Below are 12,358 nucleotides of genomic sequence, written 5' to 3'. Positions count from 1 at the left end.
AATGCTTTTTCAGCATCCAATGAAATGACCATGTGGGTTTTTTCTTTGAGTTTGTTTATGTAGTGGATTGCATTGATGGATTTCCGTATATTGAACCAACCCTGCATCCCTGGGATAAGCCTACTTGATCGTGGTGGATGATCATTTTGATGTATTCTTGGATTGGGTTGGCAAGAATTTTATTGATATTTTTGCATCGATGTTCATAAGGGAAATTGGTCTGAAGTTATCTTTTTTGTTGGATCTTTGTGTGGTTTTGGTATCAGCAAAATTGTGGTTTCGTAGAAGGAGTTGGGTAGTGTTCCTTCTGTTTCTATTTTGTGGAACAGTTTGAAGAGTATTGGTGTTAAGTCTTCTTTGAAGGTCTGATAGAATTCTGCACTGAAACCATCTGCTCCTGTGCTTTTTTTGGTTGGAAGACTTTCTATGACCTCTTCTATTTCTTTAGGTGTTATGGGACTGTTTAGATTATCTATTTGGTCCTGATTTAATTTTGGTATCTGGTATCTGTCTAGGAAACTGTCCATTTCCTCCAGATTCTCCAGTTATGTTGAGTATAGGCTTTTGTAGTAGGATCTGATGATTTTTTGAATTTCCTCGGTTTCTGTTGTTCTATCCCCCTTTTCATTTCTAATTTTGTTATTTTGAATACTTTCTCTGTGCCCTTTGGTCAGTCTGGCTGAGGGTTTATTTATCTTGTTGATTTTCTCAAAGAACCAGCTCCTGGATCCATTGATTCTTTGTATGGTTCTCTTTGTTTCCACTTGATGGAAAGTTCCTGAACAGAATACCAATAGCATATGCTCTAAGATCAAGAATTGACAAATGGGACCTCATAAAATTACAAAGTTTCTGTAAGGCAAAGGACACCATCAAAAGAACAGATCGGCAAACAACAATTTGGGAAAAGTTCTTCACCAACCCTACATCAGATAGAGGGCTAATATCCAATATATACAAAGAACTCAAGAAGTTAGACCCAAGAAAACCAAAATGTGGTACAGAGCTAAACAAAGAATTTTCACCTGAAGAACTTTGGATGGCTGAGAAGCATTTAAAAAATGCTCGACTTCATTAGTCATTAGGGAAATGTAAATCAAAACAACCCTGAGTTTCACCTTACACCAGTCAGAATGGCTAAGATTAAAAATTCAGGAGATAGCAGGTGTTGGCAAGGATGTGGAGAAAGAGGAACACTCCTCCACTGCTGGTGGGGTTGAAAATTGGTACAACTACTCTGGAAATCAGTCTGGCATTTCCTTAGAAAAATGGACACGACACTTCCTGAGGATCCTGCTGTACCACTCCTGGACATATACCCAGAGGATTCCCCAGCATGTAATAAGAATATGTGCTCCACTATGTTAATAGCAGCCCTATTTATAATAGTCAGAAGCTGGAAAGAACCCAGGTGTCTTAGACAGGGTTTCTATTCCTGCACAAACATCATGACCAAGAAGCAAGCTGACAAGGAAAGGGTTTATTGAGGTTACACTTCCACATTGTAGTTCATCACTAAAGGAAGTCAGGACTGGAGCTCAAGCAGGTCAGGAAGCAGGAGCTGATGCAGAGGCCATGGAGGGATGTTTTTTACTGGCTTGCTTCCCCTGGCTTGCTCAGCCTGCTCTCTTATAGAACCCAAGAGCACCAGCCTAAAGGTGGTACCACCCACAAGGGGCCCTCCCCACTTGATCACTAATTGAGAAAATGCCCCACAGATGGATCTCATGGAGGTTCTTCCCCAACTGAAGCTCCTTTCTTTGTGATAACTCTAGCCTGTGTCAAGTTGACACACAAAACTAGCCAGTACAATTGACCCCTTGTCAACTTGACAAACAAACACATCACTATTAAGCCACAACCCTTACTTTCTTATTCATCCCCAAGAGCTAAATTACTTTAAAAGTCCCACAGTCTTTGCACATTAAAAGTTCAATCACCTTAAAATGTCCAATATCTTTAAAATTCAAAGTCTTTTAAAAATTCAAAGTCTTTTAACTGTGGGCTCCACTAAAATACTTTCTTCCTTTAAGAGGGAAACATATCAGGGCATAGTCACAACAAAAGCAAAACTCAAACTCCAATGGTGCAATGTCTGGGATCCAACTCACAGTCTTCCAGGCTCCTGCAAGGGCATGGGTCACTTCTCCAGCTCTGCCCTTTGTAGCACACAGGTTGTCTTCTAGGCTCCAGCTGCCTGTACTCCACTGCTGCTGCTGTTCTTGGTGGTCATCTCATGGCACTGGCATCTCCAAAACACTGCTGACTTCTACTGTAGTTAGGCTTCTCCAATAACCTCTCATAGGCTCACTTCATGGTGACAAGCCTCTGCTACTATGCATGATCCCTTCAAGTCCTGGGCCATCAATTGCAACTGAGGCTGCACCTTCACCAATAGCCTTCTGTGGCCTCTCCCTGTGCCAAGAGCCTCAGCTGCTCTTCATGACCCCCTTCATGCCTTCAAAACCAGTACCATCTGGGTGACTCTTACACAGTACCAAGTCCAACCACAGCACAAAATACAACTGTGGCTATCTCTGGAACACACTCTCTGTGTTCTCTAAAAATACTTCCAAGAAGATTTCATCTCAGTGATGCTGGTCTCTTCTTAATCACCACTAATTTCTTAGCTCCAGCTAACCAGCATCAATAGACCCAATAACACAAAGGTTTGCTTTAATGGTTCTGGTATCTTGTTACTCACAGCAGATTCTTCAGCCCCAGCTAACCAAAACCACAGAATCTTCACAATCAAAACATGGCCACTGTAAGAGTCTTTAATCATCCCTCTCAAATTTCACAAGCCAGGCCTCCATCTTTTGCACTTTTCTTAACATTGTCTTCCAAGCTCTTACAGAACTTTCCACCAAGCTCTTAATATTCTAATGGCTTTTCTAGCTCACAGTTCCAAATTCCTTCCACAGTCCTCCCCAAAATATGGTCAGGTTGTCACAGGAATACCCCACTACACTGGTACCAATTTGTCTTAGTCAGGATTTCTATTCCTACATAAACATCATGACCAAGAAGCAAGCTGGGTAGGAAAGGGTTTACTGAGCTTACACTTCCACATTGAAGTTCTTCACTAAAGGAAGTCAGGACTGGAACTCAAGCAGGTCAGGAAGCAGGAGCTAATGCAGAGGCTATGGAGGGATATTTCTTACTGGCTTGCTTCCCCTGGCTTGCTCAGCCTGCTCTCTTATAGAACCCAAGAGCACCAGCCTAAAGGTGGTACCACCCACAAGGGGCCCTCTCCACTTGATCACTAATTGAGAAAATGCCCCACAGATGGATCTCATGGAGGCACTTCCCCAACTGAAGCTCCTTTCTTTGTGATAACTCTAGCCTGGGTCAAGTTGACATACAAAACTAACCAGTACACCAGGTATCCCTCAACGGAAGAATGGATACAAAAAATGTGGTATATATACACAATGGAGTACTATTCAGCCATTAGAAACAATGAATTCATGAAATTCTTAGACAAATGGATGGATCTGGACATCATCATACTAAGTGAGGTAACCCAGTCTTAAAAGATCAATCATGGTATGCACTCACTAATAAGTGGATATTAGCCTAGAAAATTCGAATACCCAAAACTTAATCCACACATCAAATGATGTCCAAGAACGGAGGAGTGGCCCTTGGTTCTGGAAAGACTCAGTGTAGCAGTATAGGGCAAAACCAGAACAGGGAATTGGGAAGGGGTGGATGGAAGAACAGGGGGAAGGAAGGGGGCTTATGTGACTTTCGGGGAGTAGGGGGTGGCCAGAAAAGGGACTATTATTTGAAATGTAAATAAAAAAATATATTGAACAAAAAAATCAAAAGAAAAGAGAGATTGAGCAAAAAAAAGAAAAAGAAAAGGGGATACTCCAAAAAGTAATTTTAATTTTTATTTCTAAGATCTTCTACAAAAAATTCTCTCCTCCAAAGATTCTCTTTAAAAATATCTTCCCAATTTCTAAGTTCCCTTTTAATTTCTAAGTTATTCTACTCTGCTGTTCTCCTTCTTGTCTTGCTCTCATCTCCCGCCTTGAGGTAATAATAGCCTACAAGGTATTCATTCCTAGTGTTGGCTCTGTTTCAAGGGGAATAGATCACATGGTTTTTCCAACTAAGTCCTTTTTTTCAGAAGTTCACTAAAAATACAATCATAAATTCAAATCATCATTTCAATAAGAGGCTTACAACAGAGATTGTATACATATGCATCCATTAAAATGCAACATGCATTACTTGTCATTATTACTACAGGTTCATTGAAATTTAAAATCCATAATTTTGTGACTGTTATTAGTTAAGTTTTGTATAGATAAACGCAGTCAATATTTTTTCCTGTGCTTACACCTACACCAAATCATTAGTTCTTTTTTCATGACTTTTGTTTAATTGTTTTACAGCTTCTTAAAATGTGTTCTAAGTTGTAGATGCCTGCTTTTTATCCCAGAATCAATTTACTGGTGACACTTGAAGACTGGCAGAATTCTCACTGTAGTTTTAATATCAGAGAGGACTTAATAGCAGTCTTATTGTATGGGGCTTAATAATTACGGTAGAATTTTAGGCATTCTACTGGATCATCATAACAAATTAAGGAATTATCTATTTGTCTATATAGAATCACTACAGGAGAGCACATCTTCGTTAGTCTTCAGAAATCTCCCCACAAGGAATAATGTATGGTGGTGGTGGTGGTGGTGGTGGTGGTGGTGGTGGTGGTGGTGGTGGTGTGTGTGTGTGTGTATGCCTGTAAGCATATTAAGGTCAGGGATATTTCCTCATTAATTCCTTCAGTCTTGCCTGGATGGGTAAATCCATGTTGATTTTACATTCCACAGTGAAATAATCTCAGAAGGTAGCCTGCTAGTTCTTAGCTTTTCCTAGATGTCTCCTAACATCTTCCAAAATAATAGCCAAGAGCTCTCAAGTATAAGAGCACTTAGGATCATCGTGGAAGGTTGTAAGAGCCAGAGAGGGGAAATCTGTAGGGAAGCAGAACTTGTCAGACATAAACGGGTGCAGTAGAGCAACCCAATTCAAGTCAGATCACACCAGACAAAAATCCCAGCACAGATGGGGCACAAGATCACAAACTCTCAACTCTATCTGGAAGCTGTTAACAGTGGATGACTGCTAAAGAGAAAGAACCAGGATTGTTTGTTTGTTTGTTTGTTTATTCTTCAGATATGTGTTCCTGATAGTCTGCCCTTGTTATGGTAGATGGCCCCTATATTGAAATGAATACAGGTAGTATTAAGTAAACTCAGTGGGCTAAAAGGTGGAAATAAAGTTGGGAGAAAATTTTGTTGGAGAAACAGAGAGAAGGAGTTGTAGGGGGAAGGAATTGGATGTAGACTTGATCAAAACACATAATATGCATATATGATGTTCTCAATAAATAATTTTTAAAAAACAAAGGGAACAAAAAGAAAAATGTAAAACCTTCAAAATAAACTTTCTCTTTCTTTCATAAGTAATCAAATATAATTTTTATACTGTTTGCTTTCCCCTCAAGATCATTTCTACCTTTCTGACTTTCTCATATTGTCCAAATCCACTTACCTTCTGAATATATTATGGAAACAGTGTATCCATATTTTTCTCTCAGGAAGAAAATTAACTTATTCATTTATTGTTTTTCAATATTATGGTTCAGTGAATACATCTAGAGACATATCCTTTAGAATTCAACAATTCCTCTTTGCAAGATTTATGTCTCATAGGTACATCTGGAGATTTATGGGTGGAATGGAATAAAACAATCTGCCTCATTTTCAGATATGGATCAATGCATCAAGTGTCCTGAAGATCAGTATCCAAATAAGGAGAGGAATCAGTGTCTCCCTAAAATTATGACATTTTTGTCCCATGAAGATACTCTTGGTACTCTTTTGGTCTCTGTGGCCATTAGTTTTTCTGCCTTTTCAGTCATGATTTTAGGAATATTTATCCACTATCGGGACACACCCATTGTCAGAGCAAACAACAGAAATCTCAGTTATCTCCTCCTTGTATCTCTAATGCTCTGTTTCTTTTGCTCTTTAATATTCATTTGCCAACCTAGAACACTCACTTGTGTCTTGAGACAAATGATTTTTGGGGTTGTATTTTCTGTTGCTGTTTCTGCTGTCTTGGCAAAGACCTTCCTTGTAGTTGTGGCCTTCAAAGTCATCAAACCAAGAAGCACCTTACAAATGTGGATGGTGACCCGACTCTCAAATGCAATAGTCTGCTGTGGTTCCATCATTCAAGTGTGCATCTGTGCAATCTGGCTGGGAACATATCCCCCTTTTCCTGATGTAGACATGCAGTCAGAGTTTGGGCAAATCATCCTCTGGTGTAATGAGGGGTCCACCCTTGCTTTCTATTGTGTTCTGGGTTACTTGGGCTTTCTGGCCAGTCTGAGTTTGCTTATTGCTTTTCTGGCTAGAAGGCTACCTGACACCTTCAACGAGGCAAAAACAATCACCTTCAGCATGCTGGTTTTCTGCAGTGTGTGGATTTCTTTTGTACCTGCTTACCTGAGCTCCACAGGCAAAGCCATGGTGGCTGTGGAAATTTTTTCAATTCTGGCCTCCAGTGCTGGCTTATTGTTCTGTATATTTCTTCCCAAATGCTATATGATCCTAGTGAAGTCAGGTGGTCATTCGAGAAAGCAGTTCTTTAAATGACTTCCTCTTTAAGACAAAGGAATTTATTGTGACTTATGTAAAATGGACCATGCTGGAATATTCAAAAGATGTTGTGAAATTAATGCATTTTACCAGTGACATCTGCAATTCAATCACCTGTCCTTGCAATCCTTGTAGATAACTGGACACAGTAAACCAAGCAATCAAAAGTTAGATAGTTGCCAACTAGAGGTGACTTTTTGTGTGTCTACTAGAGGCTTCTTTAAATTACTGTGTTTTTTAAACAGAAAGTAAAAGGACTGGGAAAGATTAAGTTTAAGAATCAGAGTACATCATTTGTGCGAAAACAAAAGTAACAGATGTTTAAAAATGTGATTCTTCTCTGTTAGTCATATGCAGGCTGACTCTTTATATTCAGTACAAATTAATTTCAATGTAATCATGAGTTCTGTAATAGAAATTTCCTGGTCTCTATTTCTCCCTTCTGAAGGGCCTGACAAACAAGACAATATAGCCTGAGTTTCATTTGGAGTTCAAGTAAAGGGGATCTATGCTCTGTATTTCCATTGCTCCTTAACTCTGAACTAAACACAGGGTCCACTGCATCCTTGTCTTTTTAAAGCATCTTCACATATGTACATACTCCATGTTGAACAAATCTCACCTTCCCCTCCCATTATTCCTCTAGGTGTCCAGGCCTGATTTGTCTCTACTTTAACCATTTAGGTCTTATAATTAAAATTTACAATTACCAAAATATTAATTTACATATAATACTAATACCTATATTTTAATATTACTTTTGCTTTAATGTTGCTTATTCTAATAGGGAGAAGTGTGTCACTGGAATTTGTATTGGTTTATACTGAACCAGTAGATTTCTTTTGATACAACAATTGTTTTTACAATAGTATTCCCTCCATTGCCTGAGTAGAATAAGAGATCTTTCCATATTCTAGTGCTTTCTTTAATTTCAATTTTTTCAATGTTTTAAAGTATTTATTATTGATGTCGTTCTCTTGTTGGTTAGGTTCAGTTCAAGATATGTATTTTTAGGAATTTATTTTTTAGGAATGTTTTCCTGGGCTGGGTGGTGATGGTTAATACCTGTAATCCCGGCACTCTGGGAGGCAGAGGCAGGCGGATATCTGAGTTCAAGGCCAGCCTGGTATACAGAGTGAGTTCCAGGATAGCCAAGGCTATATACAGAGAAACCCTGTCTCAGAAAAAAAAAAAGCCAGCAACAAAAAACCAAATCCAGGAATGTTTTCAGTATATTTGTTATTGGTTTTAGGGGATATCAAATTTTTAATTTTATGTTGTACCTTGATACTTTGCTGGACTTTTTAGGCAATCTAAATGGGGTGAAGTTTTAGGATCAGGCATGCAGAGAAGCTTCTCAGCTGCAAGTAAGGAGATGCTGGCCTTGAACTTATCTGTTTCTATTCTTTTTATTGCTTTCTCTTATCTTATTCATAAAACTCTATAATCAATGTGAGTAGAGAAGACAGACACCCTTTTTTTATTTCTGATTTTATGAGAAATTCTTGAAGTTACCCCCATTCAGTATGATCTACAGATGGTGATTGGCTTTGTGTTTATTATTCTTAACCTTTCTTTTCTTGAGAATTTTTTCCTTCTATTTTGATTGTCTTCAGATGTTTTATCTTGAAGGCATGTTTTATTCTATCAGGACAGTTTTTTAATCTCATTAGATGATTATGAAATTTCTGTACTTGAGTTAATTTATTCCAGTTCCTGTGGATCTGACACCCTCTTCTCCCAACTGTGGGAAGTGGACAAGGAATAGGCAATATATACAAACGTACATACATACATACATACATACACACACACACACACACACACACACACACACACACACACAATATCAGCAAGAAAAAAATCATCACAGCATGGTGGTGTACATCTTTTACCCCATCACTTGGGAAGAAGAGATATATCAATCTCTATGGAATCCATGGCCAGCCTGGTCTACATAGTGAGTTCTAGGACAGCCAAAGCTGCACATGAGACAGTGTGTGATATTTGGGCATCACCCACTTTTTTTATAGCTTTTTCTCATTATATTTCCTGCTACATAGAAGACAATGCCATTGTAAAGATTGCCTGCCTGAAAGCTCACCAATGTACTTTTTAAAAGGAGCAAAAACTTTTTTGAGAAAAAGTATTGCCATAGTGAGTATCTTAGGCTAGCCTGGAACTCACTATGTAGGCCAAGCTGGCTTTAACCTCACATATGCCTGCCTGCCTGTGCCTCCCAAGTGATGAGATTGAAGGCATTTATTATGAAGGAAGAAAATACCTAGAATCGTAGCAACTGTAAAAGAATATACCAAATTATGTCTGTTGATAAATTATGTAAAAATTCATCTGGAAAATCCAATGTAAACTGTGATAAGACAGTTGACAATGGAATACAAATTGTTAAAGAAGTCTAAGGATTTCTATTTGCAGATGATATGATAGTATAAAATAGGGTCTCCAAATATCCTCTGAGAGAATAGATACAGCTGGTAAACAGCTCCAGCAAAGTGTCTGAAAGCAAAGCTAATTCTAAGAAATTGGTAGCATTTATATATATATATATACAAATGATAAACAGGTTGAGAAAGAAAGTAAGAAAACAACACCCTTTATAACAGACAAAAATAACATATCTTCTGTAACTCTAGCCAAGAACTTGAAAGATTTGTATGACAAGAACTTCCAGTCCCTGAATAAAGAAATCAAAGAAGATATCAAAAGTTGGAAAGATCTCCTGTGTACCTGGATAGGTAGGGTAACATAGTGAAAATGACCATCTTACCAACAGCAATCTAATGATTCAACATAATCCCCATTAAAATGCTAAAGCTTTTTTTATAGACCTTTAAAGAGGAATTCTCAATTTCTTATACAAAAACAAAACAAAGAAAGAGAGAAAGAAAGAAATGAACAAAAACTCAGGAAATCTGAAACAATCCTGAACAATGAAAGAATTTCAAGGGAAATTACTATCTGTGATTTCAAGTTGTACTACAGAGCAATAGTGACAAAACCTCCATGGTATTGAAATAGAAAAAAAGACACCCTGATCAATAGAAGTGAATCAAAGACAAAGAAATAAATCCACACATATGTAGACATGTGAGTTTTGATAAAGAAGCCAAAACCACACAATGGGAAAAAAAGCATCTTCAACTAATAACACTGTTCTAACTTGATGTTTACATGTTGAGGAATGAAAATAGATTCACATTTATCACCCTTCAAAAAACTTAAGTTCAATTGAATGAAGGATCTCCAAATAAAACTGAATACATCAAATCCCATAGAAGAAAATGTGATATACCCTTAAAGTACTGGTACAGGATACAATTTTCTGAGTAGAAATCTAATAGCTCCAGTTCTAAGAAACAAAATGACTTTTATAAATAAAGCTGCTATGAACACAGTGGAGCATGTGTCCTTATTACTAGTTGGAGAATCTTCTGGGTATATGCCCAGGAGTGGTATAGCTGGGTCCTCTTGTAGTACGATGTCCAATTTCCTGAGGAACTGCCAAAGTGATTTCCAGAGTGATTTTACCAGCTTGCAATGCCACCAGCAGTGGAGGAGATTTTCTCTTTCTCCACATCCTTGCCAGCACTTGTTATCACCTGAGATTTTGATTTTAGCCATTCTGACTGTTGTGAGGTGGAATCTCAGAGTTGTTTTGATTTGCATTTTGCAGATGACTAACGATGTTGAATATTTCTATTGGTGCTTCGCAATCATTTTGTATTCCTTAGTTGAGAATTATTTGTTTAGATCTGTACCCCATCTTTTAAAAGGGTTATTTGGTTCTCTGGAGTCTAACTTCTTCAGTTCTTTGTATATATTGGATATTAGCCCTCTATATGTTGTAGGGTTGATAAAGATCTTTTCCCAATTTGTTGGTTGCTGATTTGTCCTATTGGCAGTGTCCTTTGCCTATCTATTAAAAATAAAGATCACTAATTGATAAATGGGATCTCATGAAACTGAAAATCTTCAGTAAGGCAAAGCACACTGTTAATAGATCAAAGAAGCTGTCTACAGACTGGGAAAGGATCTTCATTAAACTTACATCTGACAAAGAGCTAATGTCCAAAATTTACAAAAAAAAAAAAAAAAAACTCGAGAAGTTAGATAACCAAAACCCCAATAACCCAATTTAAGAAATGGGGCACAGAGAGGGAAGTTTCAACAGAGGAAACTCAAATGGTCAAGAAGCACTTAAAGAAATGCTCAAATTCCTTAGTTATCAGGAAAAAGCACATTAAAACCAACTCTAAGGTTTAATATTACAGCCATCAGAATGGCTGAGATTAAGAACTCAGGAGATACCACATGATTGTGAGGATGTGGAGCAAGGGGAACACTTCTTCATTTTTGGTGGAAGTACAAAGTTGAATAACCACTTTACAAATCGTTTGATGGTTTCTCAGAAAACTGAGAAAAGTTCTACCTCATGACCAACTATATCACTCCTGGCCATATACCCAAAAGGTATTTTACTATCATACAAAGATACTGGCTTAACTATGTTTGTAGCAGCTTTATTTGTAATAGCCAGAAACTGGAAACAATTTTGATGTCCCTTAATTGAACACTAAATAAAGTAAATGTGGTACATAAACACAATGGAATACTATCCGGCAATTATACATGAAGCCATCATGAATTTTGGAAAGAAATGGATGAAACTTGAGGATATCATCCTAGTGGCATAATCCAGGGTAGCAGTGGAGGAGGGAGGGAATAGGATAGTGAAGGACTAAGCTCAACTCCAAATGGATCAAGGAACTCCACATAAAACCTGACACACTGAAACTAATAGAAAAGAAACTGGGGAAGATCCTTGAGGACATGGGCACAGGGGAAAAGTTCCTGAATACAACACCAATAGCTTATACTCTAAGATCAAGAATTGACAAATGGGACCTCATAAAACTACAAAGTTTCACCTCACACCAGTCAGAATGGCTAAGGTCAAAAACTCAGGAGACAGCAGGTGTTGGCAGGGATGTGGAGAAAGAGGAACACTGCTCCTCCTCCACTGCTGGTGGGATTACAAGATGGTACAACCACTTTGGAAATCAGTCTGGCGGTTCCTCAGAAAACTGGGCATGCCACTTCCTGAGAACCCTGTTATACCACTACTGGGCATATATCCAGAGGATTCTTCAGCATGCAATAAGGACACATGCTCAACTATGTTCATAGCAGCCCTATTTGTAGTAGCCAGAAGCTGGAAAGAACATAGGTGTCCTTCAACAGAGGAATGGATACAAAAAAAATGTGGTATATTTACACAATGGAGTACTATTCAGCCATTAGAAACAATGAATGCATGAAATTCTTAGACAAATGGATGGAGCTGGAGAACATCATACTAAGTGATGTAACCCAGTCTCCAAAGACCAATCATGGTATGCACTCACTGATAAGTGGATATTAGCCTAGAAACTTTGAATACCCAAGACATAATCCACATATTAAATGATGTCCAAAAAGAATGGAGGAGTGGCCCCTGGTTCTGGAAAGACTCAGTGCAAGAGTATAGGGGAATTCCAGAACAGGGAAGCATGAAGAGGTAGATGGAGGAACAGGGGGAGAGAAGAGGGCTTATGGGATTTGCGGGGAGTGGGGATCCAGAAAAGGGGAAATCATTTGAAATGTAAATAAAAAATATC

The 12,358-nt window shown here is 38.2% G+C and overlaps 1 pseudogene; it reads left to right on the top strand.

The window, feature by feature from the left end:
* The window catches only part of LOC127679170 (vomeronasal type-2 receptor 26-like), a 41,293-nt pseudogene extending 34,616 nt beyond the window's left edge, over positions 1–6,677 (top strand).
* Positions 6,678–12,358: the final 5,681 nt, after the last annotated feature.

Source organism: Apodemus sylvaticus, chromosome 2 (genome assembly GCF_947179515.1).
Source record: "Apodemus sylvaticus chromosome 2, mApoSyl1.1, whole genome shotgun sequence".
Lineage (NCBI taxonomy): Eukaryota > Metazoa > Chordata > Mammalia > Rodentia > Muridae > Apodemus > Apodemus sylvaticus.
Note: the sequence above shows the minus strand (reverse complement) of the source record. Positions and strands in the feature narration are given on the sequence as shown.